This window comes from Palaemon carinicauda, chromosome 37 (genome assembly GCF_036898095.1).
Source record: "Palaemon carinicauda isolate YSFRI2023 chromosome 37, ASM3689809v2, whole genome shotgun sequence".
NCBI lineage: Eukaryota > Metazoa > Arthropoda > Malacostraca > Decapoda > Palaemonidae > Palaemon > Palaemon carinicauda.
This window is the reverse complement of record NC_090761.1, coordinates 63,063,714-63,073,409: the sequence shown is the minus strand read 5'-3', so window position 1 is coordinate 63,073,409 and position 9,696 is coordinate 63,063,714. Positions and strand designations below refer to the sequence as shown.

Sequence of the window (9,696 nt, the reverse complement as noted above, 5' to 3'; positions counted from 1 at the left end):
GACTAGGCCAAAGGCCAGCTCTCCAAGCTTGTCTCCTTCAACAGTCCCGGTTGGTTTCGAGCCCCTCCCTCCTCCCTGGGTAGGAATCGGTGAGGGGACGGGCCCTCCGGGCGGAAGTCCAGTCCATGTCGGAGATACTCTCCCTCCAAGAGGTGGCCAACGGGTTCCGAGGCCTCCTTAATCGTCTCCTCCCCTTCTCGACTCTGTACGGGGTTGTCAAACAGTCTCCGTTCAGCACAGCGACAGCAGGCGCGGTCAGCTTTGCGGTGAGACCACAAGACTTCATGTGTACGCTGGTCCGGTAGGACTCGTACTTTCGGTCCCGGTTCACCCATCTTCAAGGAAGTACTTTGGAGTCCGCCTGGAAGGCGGATATACCAGTTCAAGGGCTGTGCTTCGGCCTCTCCACGGCACCTCAACAGTTCTCCAATACTTCCTCTCGGATCTCTTCACGGGCTCTCAGCATCGGCATCCGGCCACTCCGTTTCCTGGGTGACTGGCCGATCCTGGCAGACTCGAAGGCATCCCTTCTTCGTCATCTGGACAAGCTCCTCGGAGTTTACCAAGTTCTAAATATCATGGTGGTCCTCGAGGAGTCCTCCCCGCAGCCCTCTCAGAAGTCTGGTATACCGAGCCTGGTCTTAGGCTCCTATCTTCCGTAGCCTTCCCTTCAAACAACAGGGTACCAAGGCAGAGGAAGGTCGCGAGACCTTTCCTCACACGAGAAGACCCTCCAACCCAAGGTTGTTACGTCTCTCCTCCCTGGCCCGTCTGGTTTCCACAGTCGCCCCAGGATGAGTTCTCTCCAGTGGCGACTCGGGGCACGGGGGAGTCGGGGGCACGTCTCCCCAGACGCCGAGACCCCTAGGGGACAACCGGTACAGACGAACCCATAGGGGTGGGAAGCAGACGAGGGCCTACCATAGGGAGTGGTCCTTCTCGTCCTGCCCCCAAACTTGATGCTGTCTTTGGACGCGTCAAAGAAAAGGGGGTGGGGGCACGTTCTGATCCACGGGTCTTCAGGCCGGTGGTCAGAACCAGGAAGAACCTTCTCTAGTCCTACTGGAGATGGAAACAGTGTTTCTGGCACTTCAGTAGCTCCACCTAGCCTGGCGGACTACTCTGTGGTTATGAGGATCAACAACACCACAGTGATGGTTTTCTGGCCCAGACAAGGAGGTACTTTTCAGTACAACCATCCCATCCTGCGGTAGAGTTACCGGGATGGTCCGAGTCCCCCTCGGTCTCCTTAGCAGCTCGTTTGATTCCAGGCAAAGGAATGGGCTCGCCGACAGTCTGAGCAGTGTGTCACGGACACCACATTCCGAGTGGTCTTTGGATCCTCAAGTAGCCTACAAGTCCTGACTCGGTGGGGCTCCCTCTGTGGACCGTTTCGCTACAGCACTGAGCTGCAAGCTCCCGCTGTACTGCTCCCCGGTCACGGATCCCAAGGCTCTCTGGTAAGATACCTTCCAGCAACGGTGGGACACTATCGATGTGTTGCCTCCGTAGCTTGCTCCACTTCCCGCCGGGAGTCTATCCAGCATCTCCTCAAAGAGAGAGGATTTTCGCAACAAGTGGCAAAAAGGAGGCCTGGACACCTGCGCAAGTCTTCCGCAGTAGTCTGCCAGGCGAAAGAGCGAGTTTCTGTGGCCGGTGTCGGGGAAAGGGCATCCCTCCACAAGATGCCGCTTCCAGCAATAGCGGAGCCCCTTATGGGATTGCGGGATAAATGTGCCTTTCAGTTTCGACTGTGAAAGGCTATCCCTCAGCCTTAAGTCTTGCCTCCTGGCTCTAGGGACAAACATTTCTCCCCCGCTGGAACTCTTCCTGCCCTCAGTCGAAGGTGAGACTTCCTCCTTGGGACATGGTTTGAGTCCTCGAGTCTCTAAAGAGACCCCCTGACGAACCACTACGTAAGTCCCCAGACCACCACCTTTCTGGGTTGACAGTGTTCCTGCTAGCCTATCTTCAGCCAAGCTAGTCACATGGTCTCTCTTACGACTTCGCCCATTCAGGGGGTTAGGGGGAGACAACATTCAGGCTCGTCCCTGAGGTTTGTTGCCGAGACTCAGAATCCGGGAGTGCCGGACCCGCTATTCGACTCCTTCCAGGGTTCGAGTCTCCGTCCTGTAGCAGATGACTCAGACTATCTCCTACCTTGCCGGTAGGGAGTCCGAGCTGGCGTCTTCAGAGAACAGCTGCAGTTCGTCTCCAGGCTCAAGTCTCGTTCATGGATCCTGGGTAACGAGGAGAGGGGTCTCCAGGAGTACCATCTCGGCCCGGATTCGCAGGGTGCTACACCCTGCCTTGAATCCTGACCCTTCTCCGTCGCATCGCCCTAGAGCCCATGATGTCAGGGGCTTAGATACGTCCCTGCCCTTCATGGAGCATCTTTCAGTGACGCAGGTCCTACTAGCGGGGATGTTGAAGAATCAGACCTTCTTCTCAGCCCCTTACCTGCAAGACATGACCCACAGGAGGCTCGATACGTTTCTATGGGCCTGTGGTGGCTTCACAACAGCTGGTCTAAACCTCAGGCTCCTTGATGGACAACTAGCAGAAGGTTGAGGGCATTGTTACCTGGTGTTAGTCTGCATGAATGAAAAGATCTGTCTGGCCCTTATTCTTTTCTTCATCCTCTCCTCCCACGGAGAAAGCAGCATCCTGGGTTCTCTGCACAGCTGACCTCAAACCACTGCAGGTAGACCATGCTTCCTTGTGTTCCTAGTATTAGGTGTAATGCTGTCATGTCCCCATACCCTGACGAGGTGGTATTGGGAGTGTCCTAGCCTGGATTTCCTTCTGAGGGACTCCAGGGCAACTGCCTGGGACAAGTCACTTTTCACCTTCGCACACACCTTACGTAGGCCGCGGCAGTTTCTCAACCGCCAGCGAGGAGCAGGGAGTCCCTATTGTCCGAGTACTTGATCGCTCGAATATGGAATCCCCGGGCAAGCCAAAGCCAGTATGGCCGGGACTTACCACCCTTCCTAAGGGTTAAGTCACCCCATGTAAATAGCATGGTTTGTATTTCAGTTACGGAACAAATGACAAATTCGTAGACAATTTGTATTTTTCCTAACTATACAAACCTTAGCTATTTACAGTTATGTGCCCGCCAGCCCTGTCCCCCAAGATAAGTCCTACCTCTAAGTAAAGTGGAGTATTCTCCGGTGTGTGTGAGGGGGAGGGGTAGCTAGCTACCCCTCCCTACCCCCCGCTAACTAGCGGAGGGGTAGGAAACCCTCGTTAAAACTTTTATGGCTCGTCGTTTAGCTACGCCGAAGTAATTACCCCATGTAAATAGCTAAGGTTTGTATAGTTAGGAAAAATACAAATTATCTACGAATTTGTCATTTTTTAAGTAATAGATCTCAAAGAGTTGTTGTTGATTGGCACCATAGTGAGTATAGGAATGTGATATCCGGTGTTCCACAGGATAGTGTTCTTGGCCCATTACTTATACTATATACACATGACATGTGGTTTGGCCTAGAAAACAAGCTTGTTGCATATGCAGATGATGCTACTCTCTTTGCATCCATTCCATCCAATGAATGTAGATCTGGGGTTGGTGAATCCCTTAATAGAGATTTAGCTAAAATTAGTGCATGGTGCAAATTATGGGGTATTAAGTTGAATCCTAACAAAAAAAAAGTATGATTGTAAGTAGGTCAAGGACGGTGGCTCCTCAACATCCGGATCTCAGTATTGATAATGTTTCTTTAAATTTGTATGAATCTTTTAAAATTTTAGGTGTGATTCTCGACAGCAAATTTACTTTTGAGAAACACGTTAGGTCTGTGTCTTCTTCAATAGCACAAATAAAATTGGCTTATTGAGAAAGTCTTACAAGATTTTCGGTGATCAGTCTATTCTGAAGAAGTGTTGTAATTCTTTCATTCTACCTTGTTTTGAGTATTGTTCTCCTGTCTGGTCTTCAGCTGCTGATTCTCATCTTAATTTGTTGGACAGAAACTTACGGTCTATTAAATTTCTTATTCCTGATCTAGATATTAATCTTTGGCACTGTCGTTCAATTAGTTCATTATGCATGTTGCATAAGATTTTTCATAACTCTGACCATCCTTTACATTCAGATCTCCCTGGACAATTCTATCCTGTTTGTAATACTAGGCAGGCTGTTAATTCTAATAGCTAGGCCTTCTCCATCATAAGGCTCAATACTACACAGTATTCTAGAAGTTTTATTCCAGCTGTTACCAAGTTGTAGAATGATTTTCCTAATTGGGTAGTTGAGTCAGTAGAACTTCAAAAGTTCAAAGTTGGAGCAAATGTTTTTATGTTGACCAGGCTGACATGAGTCTTTTTATAGTTTATATATGACAGATCTGTTTTTGACGTTGTTAATAGTTTATATAGGACATATCTGTTTTGACGTTGTTACTGTTTATAGAATATATTGTTAATTTATTCGCATCATTTATTTATTTCTTTATTTCCTTTCCTCACTGGGCTATTTTTCCTTATTGGAGCCCTTGGGCTTATAGCATCTTGCTTTTCCAACTAGGGTTGTAGCTTAGCCAGTAATAATAATAATAATACCACTCTCTCCTGGTGTGTCCCTTTGCAATCACTGCCATTCTTTTTGTTTTTCTCTTTATCCTTCTATATTCCATAGTAACTCTGTTATCTTCTTCTCACCTTCTGGCTATAGTCTGCTCTTTACCGTAAGAACTGTTTAAACTTACCACTACCGTGTTTCTTTTTCCTCTTCTGGTTTACCACTTTCATTCCTACACATACCTGCTGCTTCTGACACCACAACCTCTTTCATAGCATCCTACATCTCTTCAGGCGATTCTAACGTTCCTATTACTTATCTCTATTACTCTTGAGCTCTCTTGCCATCAACAGATACATTTGTAATAACCTTACATTCCATATATGATAATTTTCTTGTCTACCTTACAAACCATATATATATATATATATATATATATATATATATATATATATATATATATATATATATATATATATATATATATATATACATCATCATCTCCTCTTACGCTTATTAACGCAAAGGGCCTCAGTTAGATTTCGACAGTCGTCTCTATCTTGAGCTTTTAAATCAATACTTCTCCATTCATCATCTCCTACTTCACGCTTCATAGTCCTCAGCCATGTGGGCCCGGGTCTTCCAACTCTTCTAGTGTCTTGTGGAGCCCAGTTGAAAGTTTAGTGAACCAATCTCTCTTGGGGAGTACGAAGAGCATTCCCAAAGCATCTCCATCTACCCCTCACCATGATATCATCCACATATGGCACTCGATAAATCTCTCTTATCTTATAGTTTAATTTCTAATCCTGCCATTCAACTCCAAATATTCTTATAAGGGCTTTGTTCTCAAATCTACAAAATTGGTTGGATATTGTTTCATTGTTATACCACGACTCTTGTCGATACAATAACACCAATTTGACTCAACTGATATATAGTTATTTGTATATGTAATTTCAAGCAATTTGATTTCCAAATTTTACTTAACCTAGCCATTGTCTGTTTTTTTTTCAATCTTTAATTAAACTCCAATTATAAAGAGGCCGTACTGGAGGTCATGGTTCCTAAATATTTAAATTCTACCTCGTTAATCCTTTCTCCTTCCAATGATATTTCATCTTCCATTGCATATTCCGTTCTCATCTTTTTTTTTTTTTTTTTTTTCAATTTATTTTGAGTCGAACCTCATGTGATATCTCATGCATTTTGGTAAGCAAAGAAATTTTATTTGATGAACCACTTCCGACTTCATGGTTGGGAAAATAGTGTTTGTCGTTATGATTACTGTTTTAATTAACAAATCGTAATTATTGATGTCTGGTAATTTTTGTCTCATCAATCCAATTTTGCTTTCTTAAACCTTTAACAAATGCTTGCTAGTTTTATTAAGCCTACCACAATATTCATTTAGGAATGATAAAGACGTAAACAAGAAATATATCTATTTTCAGTTGCATAATCTACGTGAACAATTTAACGAAGCTATACTTTTACGGATTGAAAGAAAATGGTTAAGCTCGTAGATGACAGAAAATTGATATGGTAACAGTAACTAAGCTAAATTATTCAACGTAACAACATGTAAGCAAATTTGTTTAGTATATTTCTAGTGATACATTTGAGTTTGTTCTTCAAAAATAGGTTGGAAAAATTATCACATACTTTAGGATGTTTTATGTTCGTGTTTTCTTAAATATTAATCGTCAATAATCAGTTAATAAAGTTAATAAACGAAGACGGTCGTCGTTTGCACATTCATTTAAAATGTACTGTTGTTTATGAAAACAGTTTTGCCGAAAAAATTCCACAATAGTTACTAGTGCACGTACACTACATGCTAATATTGTTCCTATGCCTTGTAAACGCAATCCACCGTTTATTCCGGTATATCATGCATTTATGGACGTGTTATATATTAAGACTGCTTATACTCCACTTGCTATCAACTTAGTGGCAATTTTGGTAGGTTGCGGTAGATGGAGTTGCAGTAGTCAATCCTGGTATAAGTATCTCGACGGCCATTCTCTCTTATTCTAGCACTTCCGAATGATATACCCATTTTGCCAAATACGAATTTGTTTGCTCATGGTCAATACCCATTTTGCCAAATACTAATTTGTTTGCTCATGGTCAAATCAATTAAAAAAAACAAGAAAATTTTTCATGGAACTTCCATCGATCTCACATTTCCTGACCAAACCAATAAACTCAACCGTCTTGATACTTCTATAAGGATCTCTGTACTTCCTGCGCTTCACGTGCTGTAGAAACTATCTTTACAGTATTAGCCTCATTTCATGTAAGCATATCCCTGTTTGGAACTCAAACTGCTCTGGCTTAATCAAGTGAATAATGTACTTCAGCAATTGTATTTGGGAGAGTCCGGCTCACAACCCATGTTTAGTATTTGAGTGTCACACGCAAGAGGGGACATTAATGCAGTTTGTTAATTAGGCAGAACCATCAAACTGTATCTTTGTTTAAGTTTATTAAAGCCCCATACTGGAGGTTTGGCCATAGCTTATGTGACAAGTTTGGCTAGTTACTCTCGTAACAAAAAACCCTAATTGCATATAGCAAGATTAATATTTTTTGCCTATTGTTATCGAGACCCTTTACCCAGTAGATAAGGATATTCAACTGTAGTAACGTTGCCCCGGTGGTTTATGTATGAAATTGAATTATCCAATACGAAGTCTCATTGGTGTATAAATAATTCAAGTTACAGATCGAGTACCCTTGCAAGTAATCAGCACAGATCGGGCTATATATGATAAGAGCTGAATTGCTACTTCATGTAGTAAAGACCTAAAACTTTAAAATAAAGTTCTAACTATAAAGTTTAGTTTCAACATGCAATCAAGAGCTTAAATCTTCATTAAATGTGTTTATTCTATTAAAATCTTTAATATAGTCTTTTGGCACAACTATTTCCCAGCTTCAACTCTTGTGCTTACAGTAAGATGCATTTCAAACTATGGCTCTTAATAAGCTGTACTGGCTTTTTTTTTTTTGCTCTTTTAGTAAGCTGTAATGCCTTTGAATTTGTAATAAAACCAAGGTTATGCCTAACTACCCCCAGGTTTAATAAAATATTAAAAGGTAGATATTGGAATTTATTGTAGAAGACAGGAAGAGAGACTTACACATCAAGTAATGAGCAAAGTTTATTTCAAGTAGACTTAAAGAGCGCCGTTAAGTTTTAACCCTGGTAACATTTTACATAAATTTAACATAGCTGTAGGAAGTGGGGTATGCGAAGTATATCACCTCTTTCCTCAAGTGCAAAATACACTCTTGTTAAAAGTCTGGCCTCCTCTATATCGTCGAAATACTAGTCCTCCAACAGTATTATTACAGTCTCACGCTTTACCGTCAAGAAAAGGCACGTGGTCTTGGCCCTTAGCTGCCGCCACAGACTTCATTCCCATTATCCTTCTTGTAGCCCACAACCTCTCCTGCCTTAGGTTGGGTAAAGGCGAGAGATCTGCCCATTCTGAGATGATGCAGGCGTGTGCCTCCCATTAGTCTTATGTGCCCAGGGCAGAGCCAAACTAATGTCACAGCTGGATGAGTAACAGGTAGAATATAATTTGCACAAAAACGTTGAAGCAAGAATCATAAGAGGCATGTGATCATTTTGGCCACAAGCCACCCCGCAGGCCACCCCGCAGGATGTAGCGTCTTGCAGAATTAAGTCAGCTGCGCACGTCGCTTTTTCAGTCACAGGTACTTCCTATTCATTAATCGCACCAGCAATAACATATGGGCTTTGTGATGGCTTTACATCGAACTCGGGTTGCTGAGGACCGTTTCCACGTTCCTCGAGAGATCTTCCCTGTCACTAAAGTACTGGAGGTATCCTGTAATTGAGTAAAAACATTTATCACAAAATAACCTAATACAATCAAATTATATAAATAGATGAATGCTTAAACTCCCTTTTATCAGAAGTAAAAAGTTAAATTACTATCTTAATTAGCCTATGGTCTCATTAAAACATTTATCACCACATAGGATATTTGAGAAGTCTTAAGTTCATAGTTTGAACAGGCTTGAACCCTGTTTTTAAGTTTAAGGAGGAACTTCTTTCGACCCTTATTACATCATTGAACAATATTTACTCTAGTAACGTTAGTTTGAACAGGCTTGAACCCTGTTTTTAAGTTTAAGGAGGAACTTCTTTCGACCCTTATTACATCATTGAACAATATTTACTCTAGTAACGTAATTCTGAGGCGAACTGGAGGTTTAACATTAATAAAGTACTAGCCTGGAATACGCTATAAGATGACACGGCCAAACTCTAGAGCACAAAGTTGACATTAATAAAATAATTTGTACAGCCATTAAATTCTGAAAAAAAAAAAAAATTGAAAAAACAGACCCACTAAAAAGATTCCCCCATTTGCCTTACTAAATAAATTCCTAATATACGAACTATATTTGTAATATCCCCGTGACAAATTCTATATATTAAGTTACACCAACCAAAAAACATTGAGTTTTGTATCACAAAAGCACATTAAATAACCAAGCACCAAAGAAGTAAATACTTTTAAACCTACAATGACCAACTGTTGGTGACTACCAGAATGTGAGTGGGAATAATGTTCCTGGTATATTTATACAGCCACTGGTAACCTAACAAGGACAGATGATAAGTTGTGTTTCAACTTTCACTGATCATAAAACGAGAGGGAGAAAGTGTATGAGAAAGTGCCCTCTATTGTCTGGTTTATTTTTCTTAAAAAACAAAACAAAACAAAAAACAATGCTGTATGAACTCAAGGAAAATATCCAACTATTTTCTTGAACCAAATGTTGTTCCTTTTCTTTGTACCAGATTTCGCTATTTTCTTCAATACTGAAATATTTTTGTTTGACGGGATTTACCTTAAGTTTGAAAAAAAAAATGGTATTAATTTTCGTATTATCATTAGCCTTGGAATAATTCCTAACAAAATGCTTCCATATAATCTACTTTCAGTTGAACGTTTTCCTTATTCTACATATTAGTTTTAGAACGTTCCTTTAGTCTCCTAACTTGTTAAAGTTCCCCATATTAAATCCTTAAAGGCCCAAATACACTCACTCATGTTTGTACAATGGCCGTGTTTGTGAAAGCATATCCTTTATGAGTGAGTGTGATTGAATGTTTGAAA

The 9,696-nt window shown here is 41.6% G+C and overlaps 1 long non-coding RNA gene across 2 annotated transcripts; it reads right to left on the bottom strand.

The window, feature by feature from the left end:
- Positions 1-7,633: 7,633 nt before the first annotated feature.
- On the bottom strand, positions 7,634-9,143 carry LOC137629157 (uncharacterized). 2 transcript variants are annotated; one of them, XR_011041464.1, is made up of 2 exons: positions 9,088-9,143; positions 7,634-8,394 (listed from the first exon to the last, which is right to left on the bottom strand). It is a non-coding gene; the product is annotated as an uncharacterized lncRNA (long non-coding RNA). The 2 variants fall into 2 exon arrangements; XR_011041463.1 differs by lacking the exon at positions 9,088-9,143 and adding an exon at positions 8,805-8,900.
- Between the last annotated feature and the right edge of the window lie 553 nt (positions 9,144-9,696).